Source organism: Macrotis lagotis, chromosome 1 (genome assembly GCF_037893015.1).
Source record: "Macrotis lagotis isolate mMagLag1 chromosome 1, bilby.v1.9.chrom.fasta, whole genome shotgun sequence".
Taxonomy (NCBI): domain Eukaryota; kingdom Metazoa; phylum Chordata; class Mammalia; order Peramelemorphia; family Peramelidae; genus Macrotis; species Macrotis lagotis.
Genome location: NC_133658.1, coordinates 95,237,991 through 95,248,561, shown reverse-complemented (window position 1 = coordinate 95,248,561; position 10,571 = coordinate 95,237,991). Strand labels below are relative to the sequence as shown.

At 35.7% G+C, this 10,571-nt stretch overlaps 1 protein-coding gene across 1 annotated transcript in view; it reads right to left on the bottom strand.

Moving 5' to 3' along the window:
• Positions 1-10,571, bottom strand: part of LOC141513312 (uncharacterized) — a 64,770-nt gene that overhangs the window by 16,197 nt on the left and 38,002 nt on the right. The window lies entirely within an intron of this gene.

Below are 10,571 nucleotides of genomic sequence, written 5' to 3'. Positions count from 1 at the left end.
AAACTGACATTTTTATTGATCATTCTTCACATAGCTATCATATATCTACAGATGAAAACTCTTCCATAGGATCTAAGACTTAGAGGTGAAAGAAACCTGAGAGTTGATCAAGCCCAATCCCCTCATTTTCCAGATGAGGAAAACTGAGGTGCAAAAGAGGTTAATTGATTTTCCCAAGTAACTGTCTGGCACAGATTTCAAGCCCAGACTTCCTGACTCCAAGAGCACCCAATCTGTGACACCATGGGGCCAGCCCTCCAATTTCATTTTCAGAATTACTTCAGGGAGAGTAAAAAATTAAGATGAGTAAGCATCTAGTCTTAAACAAACTGCTGAAATAGTCGACATGGTGGCATTCTTTTCAAACTTTATAGGCACCAAAGATTAGACAATGGTAGAGTTGATGAGGGAGACATGGCAGTTGCACAAACTATGGGGAGTTGCATAAATCATGTTTTAAGATTCCCACCACCCCCGGTAATAGAGTTAGCTAACCAGCACTTAGTATGGCACAGGGATACTTACCTCTATCAACATTTTTTTGACATTCTGATAATTGCATTTTGATACAATTGGTTTCCTTTGTAATCCTATTTATTTTACTGCACACATTTAAAAACTTTATTCTGAGAAGGGACCCTCAGGTGTCACCTTACTGTCACCAAAGGAATCTAGGTTTGCAAAGAAATTTTCAAGTTATCTCATTTGATCCTCAGAATAACTCTCAGAATTAGACACTATTATTAATCCCATTTTACTAATAAGGGAACTAAGAAGTTCCATGGTCAATAAACATGTATTAAGTACCTATTATGTGCCAAACCCTGCTCCTTATATGTCTTCAATTTGAACTCGGGTCTCCTTCCCTCCTGATCCTGTGTTCCATCCACTTCACCATCTAAGCAACAGGTTTCTACTGCACCAGACACACACACACGTCAGCCTGCTCTGCCATGTGACCAACAACATATATTTGTAAGATGAATGACCAGGTTTTGGGGATAGTTGTGAATGTCCAACTGAACAAAGCTGACTGACTAACATGGTTCAAAAAGTAAAGTCTTGTCTTAATCACACCATATATTAATTCAATGAGCTAACCAGCATATATGAAGCAGTGATTCTTCATCCTTATTAGACATATTACCCTGTCCTTTTCTATGCATATAATTTTCAAGGCATAAATACATAATACATGATTATCAATAGAAAGAACAGTATATATGAACTTTTTATGAAATTTTTAGGATAAAAGGATGGTTTTAAAATCTAAAATATACTACAGTTAATCATTTGTCTGACTTCTGCACCCCAAATCCTGTTTTTATAGGTATTCATTAGTTCACAAGTAAGTGCATATACAAACATATACTAATTATAGTCTAAAATTTAACAAAGATTCACACATTTAAAAATCAGGAAAAAGATTAACATTTAATTTTATTTAAGATGAAATAAACTCTTATTTTTTTTAAATCAGAAACCAAGGGAAATATGTAAATAATGAAAAACCAACAGATATATGGAGGAGGCATGTGGTGTTCTGAGAGTAACTATAATAAATTTTTTTTTTTTAGGGTAGAAAAGATAAAGTTGTTTCCAGCCTTCACAGAGTGTGGATAATAGACCTAGCAATAAAATGAAGAGTCAAGCATAATCATATGGAAAGAAAAGATATGACAGCATTGTGAAAATTCACAAGTGCCACTCAAAAAAGAACCTTTTTTTATTAACTAGTATAGGCAAAAGAAGAATACAGAGAATATATGCAAAAGGCATTAAGACAAAGGATATGGGGGTGGCTAGGTGGCGTAGTGGATAAAGCACCAGCCTTGGAGTCAGGAGTACCTGGGTTCAAATCCGGTCTCAGACACTTAATAATTACCTAGCTGTGTGGCCTTGGGCAAGCCACTTAGCCCCATTTGCCTTGCAAAAATCTAAAAAAAAAAAAAAGACAAAGGATATGAATACAAGTTATTAACAACTCTATAGAAGAAATGCTCTAAATCACTAATAATTAAAGAAATGTAAGTTAAAGAAATTCTGTGGTTTCAGTTCATGAGCACCAAATGGACAAATGTGAGTTTAAAAAAGGATGATTACAAATATTGGACATGAAGGGAAACAGACAGACACTAATGCTCTCATGTTGGAGTATGAATTGGTCCAGATTATTCTGGAAACCAATTTGGAACTATGTCCAAAAATCCATTCAACTGTGTATAAAATTTGACTCATAGTCACCACTATAATCAAATAAAGATGAAAGGGATCCATATATACAAAAATATTATGGAGTCTCTTTTCATAGAAGCAAATAACTAATGGAGTGTCTTTCTACAGAGGAATAAACAAACTATACTACATGAATGTAACAGTATTATTACACTGTGAGAAATGACAAAAGGGATGCTCTTAGTGAAAGCTGGGAAAATTTTTGTGAACTGATGAAGAGTCAAGAATGGGATGGGGAGGAAGGAACTTAAAACACTAAACATGAAGAAAAGAAATTGTACAGAAGAATGCTAGCATTTCCTGACAAGGTAAAGTCATGGCCTCATTTTTGAACACAGTCAATGTAGAAATTTGCTTTGCTTTACAAAATATATTTGATCCCAACAACCTCCTCAAAGTAATTCCCTTTTTTTCTTGGTCAAACAGACCTCTACACTTGCTGCTTTGACTTCCTTCCCTGAATTTCACTATTCAACTGAAACTATTCTCTACAAGATTGCCAATGAACTGTCTGGTCTGGGAGTTTTTCCTCAGTCTTAATTCATCATCAGATAGATATGATACAACTAATCTCTTCTTACAAAGTCCTTCTCTGCTTTCTCCTGGTTTGCCTTCTTTCTGATAGTTTTCTCAGTCTCCTTTACTGGATCATCATGCACTGATCATGACCCTAACTCCAAGTGTTCCACAAGCCTCTGCTCTGGGTCCTCTTCTCTTCTTCTCTTCTCTCTTCTCTTTCTTCTCTCTTCTCTCCTCTCTTCTCTTTTCTCTTCTCTCTCCACATGCTGTCTTTGTAATCCAATAAACTATCATCTGTAAGCAAATGACTAGATATTCAACCTCAGTCTAGCTCCCAAACTGGTATATAGACATTTATTCCAAATTGGATGTCCTAGAAAACTCTCAAACTGACTCATTATCTTTCCAACTCTCCTATTCTCTTGAAGGCATCACTCCACATAGTATCAAGTTACCAAATCTTGCTGTTCCTCCCTCACAACATCCCTCACATCAAACCCCTTCTTTCTGCTCACACAGGTCCTCAAGAGTTCTTACCCTAGTTGGATTCGCCACATCAAGGCTCTCACCACCCCTGTCCACTCTACACATTGCTGCCAAAGTGGTCTTCTTTGAGTTCACATCTAACCATGTCACTCACCAGTTCAATCAGACCTCCAGGGGTTTCCTTTTACTTCCTGGATCAAGTATAAACTCCACTGTTAGGCTTTTAAGTCCTTACATTATGTGCACCAGCCTATCCTGCCAGTCTCCTTTTTTCCTCCACTCTGTAATCCAGCCAAATAGGATTTCTCTTTCTCCCCAGGACTCTAAACCTGTCATCTCTGACCTTTGTCCTGTCTGTCCCTGTCCTGGCATGTGTTCTCTCCTTACCCTGGTTCAGTTTTTCTTCTCTACAGTACAGTTCAAGTACCATCTTCTGCATGAAGCCTTTCTTGATCTTCACCCCACATTCCACCCCAAGCTATCTTGTATTTATGTAGTTGACATATATTTGTGCCCAATGTCTTATTTTTAATTTCTCTCACATGTAAAAAAAATTTAATTCTTTTTTTTAATTTTCAGTTCCATATTCTATTCCTGCCTCCTATCCCTCTCCCAATTCATTGGGAAGGCAAACCATTTGATAAAGATTATATGTGTATAGACATCCAAATTAGCCATATGACAAAAGAAAACACCCTCTCCCAAAATACATGAAAAATAAAGTTGAAAAAGTATGATTCAATCTGCATTCAGACTCTCTCAGTCCCTTCTCTGGTGGTGGAGAGTATTTTTCTTAAATCCTTCAGAATTGTCTTGGATCATTTTATTGCTCACAATAGTTAAGTCATCACAAATGATCACCATACAATGTTGCTGTTACTATGTACAATGTTCTCCAGGCTTTCCTGAGAGTATTCTGCTCATTGTTTCTTCAGCACAACTATATTTCATCATCATCATATACCATAATTTATTCAGTCATTATCCAATTAATGGGCATTCTCTCCATTTCCAATTCTTAGGCACCACAAAAAGAGCCAATATAAATATTTTTTGTATTCAAGTCCTTTTCCTTTATCTTTGATCTCTTCAGAATAGAGAGCTAGTATTGCTGAGTTAAAGGGAATACACATTTTTATATGGTTGGGTAAGTTCATAATTCCACCGTTAGAGTTACTGGCCTTATATTTATATGGCATAACATTATATATATATCCTTATCTCACCCAATAAAATGTAAATTCTTTGAAAGCTGGGGCTGGCTCATCATTTTATTTGTATCTCCAATGGCTCACATAGTATCGTATTTTATTATATAAATATCTTATTTATTTTCCAATTATATACAATATTAGTTTCTACCCATCATTTTTAGGTAAGGTTTTGAATTTACACTTTTCCCCCACCCTCCTTCTCTCCCTCCTCCCCCCTACAGAAGGCAATCTGATAAAGACATTATTTCTATGCTTTACATTGATCAAAACTGAATGAACTCACACAGTATCTTAAGAAATGCATGTGGATTGATTGCTACATAAACACAGGGGCCCCCAGCGATATCTACATGGATAGAGGGTAGAAGTGGAAGGGAGAGATGGATGGAAGGATAATACAGTCTCTTCAGTTGATATAGTGCAATGTGCACTTAATCCCTAGCAAGGAAGCTTCTTTCAGTCAGTACCATTAGTCACCTTCTTTCCTATCATTTCAGTTCTGCAAGTCTCTGTCTTCCAAGCTTTTAACTGACTAAGTCTTGCCTGATCTTAAAAATTGAGGTGGTAATAAATATTAGAAAAAAACTTTCTGGACAAGCTTCAGTTGTTGTATTTACAGAAGCAACACTTAATAAAAAATGAAGTTAAATTTTTTCCAGCTATTCAAGAATTTCAAATTTCACTTCCATTTTATCTCAAATGAGATAATAAAGTTGTTATTACAGTGCCCGATACATACATATACATATATATACACATATATATACACATATATATATATATATATATATATACACATATATATATATATATATATAGGTTGTTGTATTGATATTATTACATTAGACTTTCTCTCTAGGTGATACCTTGTATAGAGCACTTGATTTGGAAAATGACGATAATAAGAATATAATTGTTGTTATGAAGACAAAATATTTGTTAAAGTGTTTTACAAACTTTAAAGTGCTATACAAATGGCAGCTATTTGGGTTAAGATCAGGATCTCAAAGGTCCTTAATTGACAACTTGATTCCTTTCTCCTCTCTCAACCAAGAATATATACTTTCCTATAGATAGAATACCAAAAAAAATAAAAGTTTTTCACAATGCCTCTAAGGTGGTCTAAAGTACAAGAATTAATAGTTAAACAAGAACTAATTATTGGAGGAAAGTCTGAGAGTGAATTGGAGAAAGGGGAAAAAATCCAAGAGTCTCAAAATACAGTGAATTAAAAGGTATGGTTAAAAGGAAATGGGTAGGGGCAGCTAGGTGGTGCTGTGGATAGAGTACCAGCCTTGGAGTCAGGAGTACCTGGGTTCAAATCTGACCTCAGATACTTAATAATTCCTAGCTGTGTGGCCTTGGGCAAGCCACTTAACCCCATTGCCTTGAAAAACCAAAAAAAAAAAGGAAAGGAAATGGGTAATGAGAGTCATGCTTGTAGTAAGAAAGACTAAATTTCAAGTTGACTATGTTGACTATGTAACCCTAGGCAAATCAGCTTCTCAGATGACCAGATAAGTAGAAGAGTAAGGTTGACTGGACAGTGGCTGCTTTCACTTACAAAGAATAAACTAAGGGAAAAAAAAGGAAATGGGTGCCTAAAGATATTGTGACTGTAAAAGGAGGGATTAAAAATAAAAGACAAGAGATAAGGAAGAAGGAATGTTTGACATGGAGGGTTGCACAATAGTTACAAAAGAAAAAAACTGAAAATCTATTCTAAAGTGATTCTCACAGACTAAGATTGCTCTAAAATACCTTTAAAAGCATTTAAAAATGCTTTTAAAAAGACAATTTTTATCAGTTTTAGAAGGCAATCTCTATCAGTCTCTTAGAGGGAGCAGAAAACAGGATGGTCTAATAGGAATTGCAGTAAATTTGGAATGAAAAGATCTGAGTTCAATTCCAGCTCTGGGGTTTAACAGCCATGGGATGTTGAATGAATAATTTCATTTTTCTGAACATCTATAACTTTATAGATGTTTATATTAAGGAGTCTCTCTGAAGACACTTCCAGCTTGTTCTACATCATTATCCCATGGTAAGTAGTTGCCATATGTAAGCATGGAAGAACAATAAATTCCAAGGATATACAACTTATATGGATACTCTCCTTCCCAAAAGAGTTCTGCATCTTAGTCTTCAAGAATTTCTGTGGTTTACAGATCTAAAATTATATTATAAAGATCAGTCATCAAAACTGTTTGGTAATGGCTAAGAAATAGAGTGGTGGATCAGTGGAATAGACTAGGTGCAATAATAGAAAATGATTAGAGTAATCTGCTGTTTGATAAACCCAAAGAGTCCAACTTTGGGAATAAAAACCCTCTCCAATAAAAACTATTGGGAAAAACTGGAAGTTGGTATGGCAGAAACTTGGATTAGACTAACACCTCATACATTATACCAAGAAAAGATCAAAATGGATACAGGATTTAGACATAAAAGACAATATTATAAGCAAACCAGGATATCAAGGAATAGTTTTACATATCAGATCCATGGAAAGGAAAGCAGTTTATGACCAAGGAAGAGGAGAACATCATTAAAAACGGTCTAGATAATTTTGATTACATTAAATTAAAAAGCTTTTGCACATAGTGGATAGAGCACTGGCCCTGGAATCAGGAGGACCTGAGTTCAAATCTGGCCTAAGACACTTAATAATTACCTAGCTATGTGTCCTTGGGCAAGCCACTTACCCCCATTTCCTAGCAAAAGCATAAAAAAAAAAAGCTTTTGCACAGACAAAACCACTGTAAACCAAGATCGAAAGAAATGTAGTAAATTGGGAAACAATTTTTACAACTGGTATTTCTGACAAAGGACTCATTCTTAAAATGTACAGAGAACTGAGCCAAATTTTTAAAAAAACAAACCATCCCCCAATTGACAAATGGTCAAAAGATATGCAAAGGCAATTTACAGATAAGGAAACAAAGCTATCCATAGTCATATGAAAAATTGCTTTAAATCATTACTTATTAGAGAAATGTGAATTAAAGCACCTCTGAGGTACAACCTCATACCTCTCAGACTGGCCAATATGACTAGAAAGGACAATGTTCAATGTTGGAAGGGATGTGGAAACTCTGGGACACTACTACATTGTTGGTGGAGCTGTGAACTCATCTAACCTTTCTGGAGAGCAATTTGGAATTATGCCCAAAGGGTAACAAAAATGTGCATACCCTTTCATCCAGCAATACCACTACTGGGTCTATACCCTGAAGAGATCATGAAAAAGGGTAAAAACATCACTTATACAAAAATATTCATAGCAGTTCTATTTGTGGTAGCAAAGAATTAGAAATTGAGTGAATGTCCATCAACTGGAGAATGGCTGAACAAATTGTGATATATGTACATTATGGAACATTATTTTCTATTAGAAACCAGGAGGGATGGGAATTCAGAGAACCTTGGAGGGATTTGCACAAACTGATGCTGAGCAAGATAAGCAGAACCAGAAGAACATTGTACACCATAACAGTAACATGAGGTTGATGATCAACCTTAATGGACTTGCTCATTTCATATGTGCAACAATCAGGCACAATTTGGGGGTATCTGTGATGGAGAATACCATTTGTATCCAGAGAAAGAATTGTGGAGTTTGAACAAAGACCAAAGATATTACCTTTAATTTAAAAAAAAAAAGTTATTATGTAATTTTGCTGTTTCTTACATTTTATTTTTTTCTTAAGGATATGATTTCTCCCTCAACACATTCAATTTAGGTCAATGTATAGCATGGAAACAATGTAAAGACTAATAGACTGCCTTTTGTAGGGGGCGGGGGGGAGGGAAGCAAGATTTGAGGGAAAATTGTAAAATTCAAAAATAAATAAATAAATTTATTTTTAAAAAGGAGGGGGCGGCTAGGTGGCGCAGTAGATAGAGCACAGCCCTGGAGTCAGGACCTGAGTTCAAATATGACCTTAGACACTTTAATAATTACCTACCTGTGTGACCATGGCCAAGTCACTTCATCCCATTGCCTTGCAAAAACTAAAAAAACAAATTTTAAATTTTAAAAATTTTTAAAAAATAATTTCTGTGGTTTAAAGAAAATCTATTACCTTGTAGCCAAACTTAAGTAAGCTGTCCATTACTAAGATCATACTCAAAACCCTTCTAGTTTAATAGAATCTACTACAGCTTGCCTTCAAGAGCTTAGGAACAGTTCTAGTCAACAATGAGGCTTTAGTGTAGAAAAAATTATTTAGAGACATTTAAACCACCACCATGAAAGTCTCAACCAACCAAACGGTACTTACAACCAACAGATCTAGCCTATAATTTAACACGTATAAAACTACAACTGCATGAAAATCTGTTAAATAGGCAATTCTTTCTGTTTTCTATATAAAAGGAGCACATATTTTAATAGCACTAGACTCAAATCTAAAGTTCTTAAGACTGAGGAGACAGGGACAGCTAGGTGGCGTGGTGGATAAAGCACCGGCCTTGGAGTCAGGAGTACCAGCATTCAAATCCATCTCAGACACTTAATAATTACCTAGCTGTGTGGCCTTAGGCAAGACACTTAACCCCATTTGCCTTGCAAAAAACTTTAAAAAAAAAAAAGACTGAGGAGACAGTAGAACAATTACTAAATGACTACTACTACTACTACTACCACCACCACCACCACCACCACCACCACCACCACTACTACTATACTTTATATCTCTAGGGACAAAATTCTTATTTTCTGGGATAAGAACTATTTCTATGATAGGTTACAGTTGTATAATCTACATGCCATCAAAATGACATTATATACAATTCCTCCCTATCATTAGCCTGTATTTTATCAGAGAATCCACATGGCAGATGTCATGATTTATGTGTACCTTACAGCTAAAGAATGTGGCCTTTGAAAAGTTATTTTTTTTTCCCCTAGAGAAGCCAATTGCAATTTTGCTGCAGTGGGCTTTTTGTATTAGAAAGATGCATCATAGTCAAAGACAATGTCATTCTTGACTTCTTGCCCATTCTATACTCCTAGGACAAGCAGAAAAGTCAAGAGTGCCAGCCTTCTAATTCAGCAGTCGTCATAGCAACAGAAGTCCTGTGCAAAGAATGGAGGACAGTTCAGACCTCTCAGCTTTTTATGTACCTAAGACATGTATACATTTATAAATGAATAGCACAAGCACTTCTACAGTACCCAATACAATAGAGGTACTATTAAGCAGACAGAACATGCAAATTTCTACTACACTAAAATGAAATGTAGGTTTTAGTGGGGAAAAATTCCAGGATTCATTTATAAGTAGCCTCTAGATAAGATCAAGAAGTAGTCCAGAGAGAGCAGGACAAATAACTATATATTTTGTATAAACATCTCTAGTGAAGATCAATTAACGGCAGGATTCTTTACATGTATCTTTTTGATGACAAGAATACTTTAGATGAAAATAATGTAAAAGTGCGACAGGGTCAGAAAAGTTTTGCTAGCAAAGAACTTTAGGGACAATCATAAATTAATTTTCTCATTTAAAATTTTTAAACTCTTGCAACTTGCTTTGGAGTGGTTTACTATATTCATGTACTCAGGAGAGACAGGATATAACCTGATATAGTTGCAAACCCCATTTTTAAGCTCCCCAACATTTTTCTGACTTTGTCTAAAGGTCTTTTTTATTTTTTTCTCTACAATTTGCCATTATTTTTGTCATTCATTTCCTATATTCAGTTATCATGCAGCAGACTCTCCCATGAGAGAATTCTTATTGAGATCTAATCTCCAAATACCTACTGAATGTTTCCACCTCAAAGATCCAAAAGTGAATTCATCATTTTCCTATGAGGAAAGGAGAGGAGAAAGGTGGAGAGGAGAGAAGACAAGAGAGAGATAAAGAGAAAAAGGGAAGAGAGGAGAGAAAGAAAGAGACAAGAAGGGCAAAAAGGTGGGAGGGAGGAAGAAGGGATAAGAGAGAGAGAAACACATGTACATGTTATCTCCCTTAACTAGATTTACTGCTTCATTCATGTCTATGCATCCCCAGCAGCTGGCATATTGCCTGGCAGATGCTTGTTGATTGATGACTGACTGATTGATACGATGCAGATTCAAGGCCCTACACTATTCTGGTTCATTTCCTA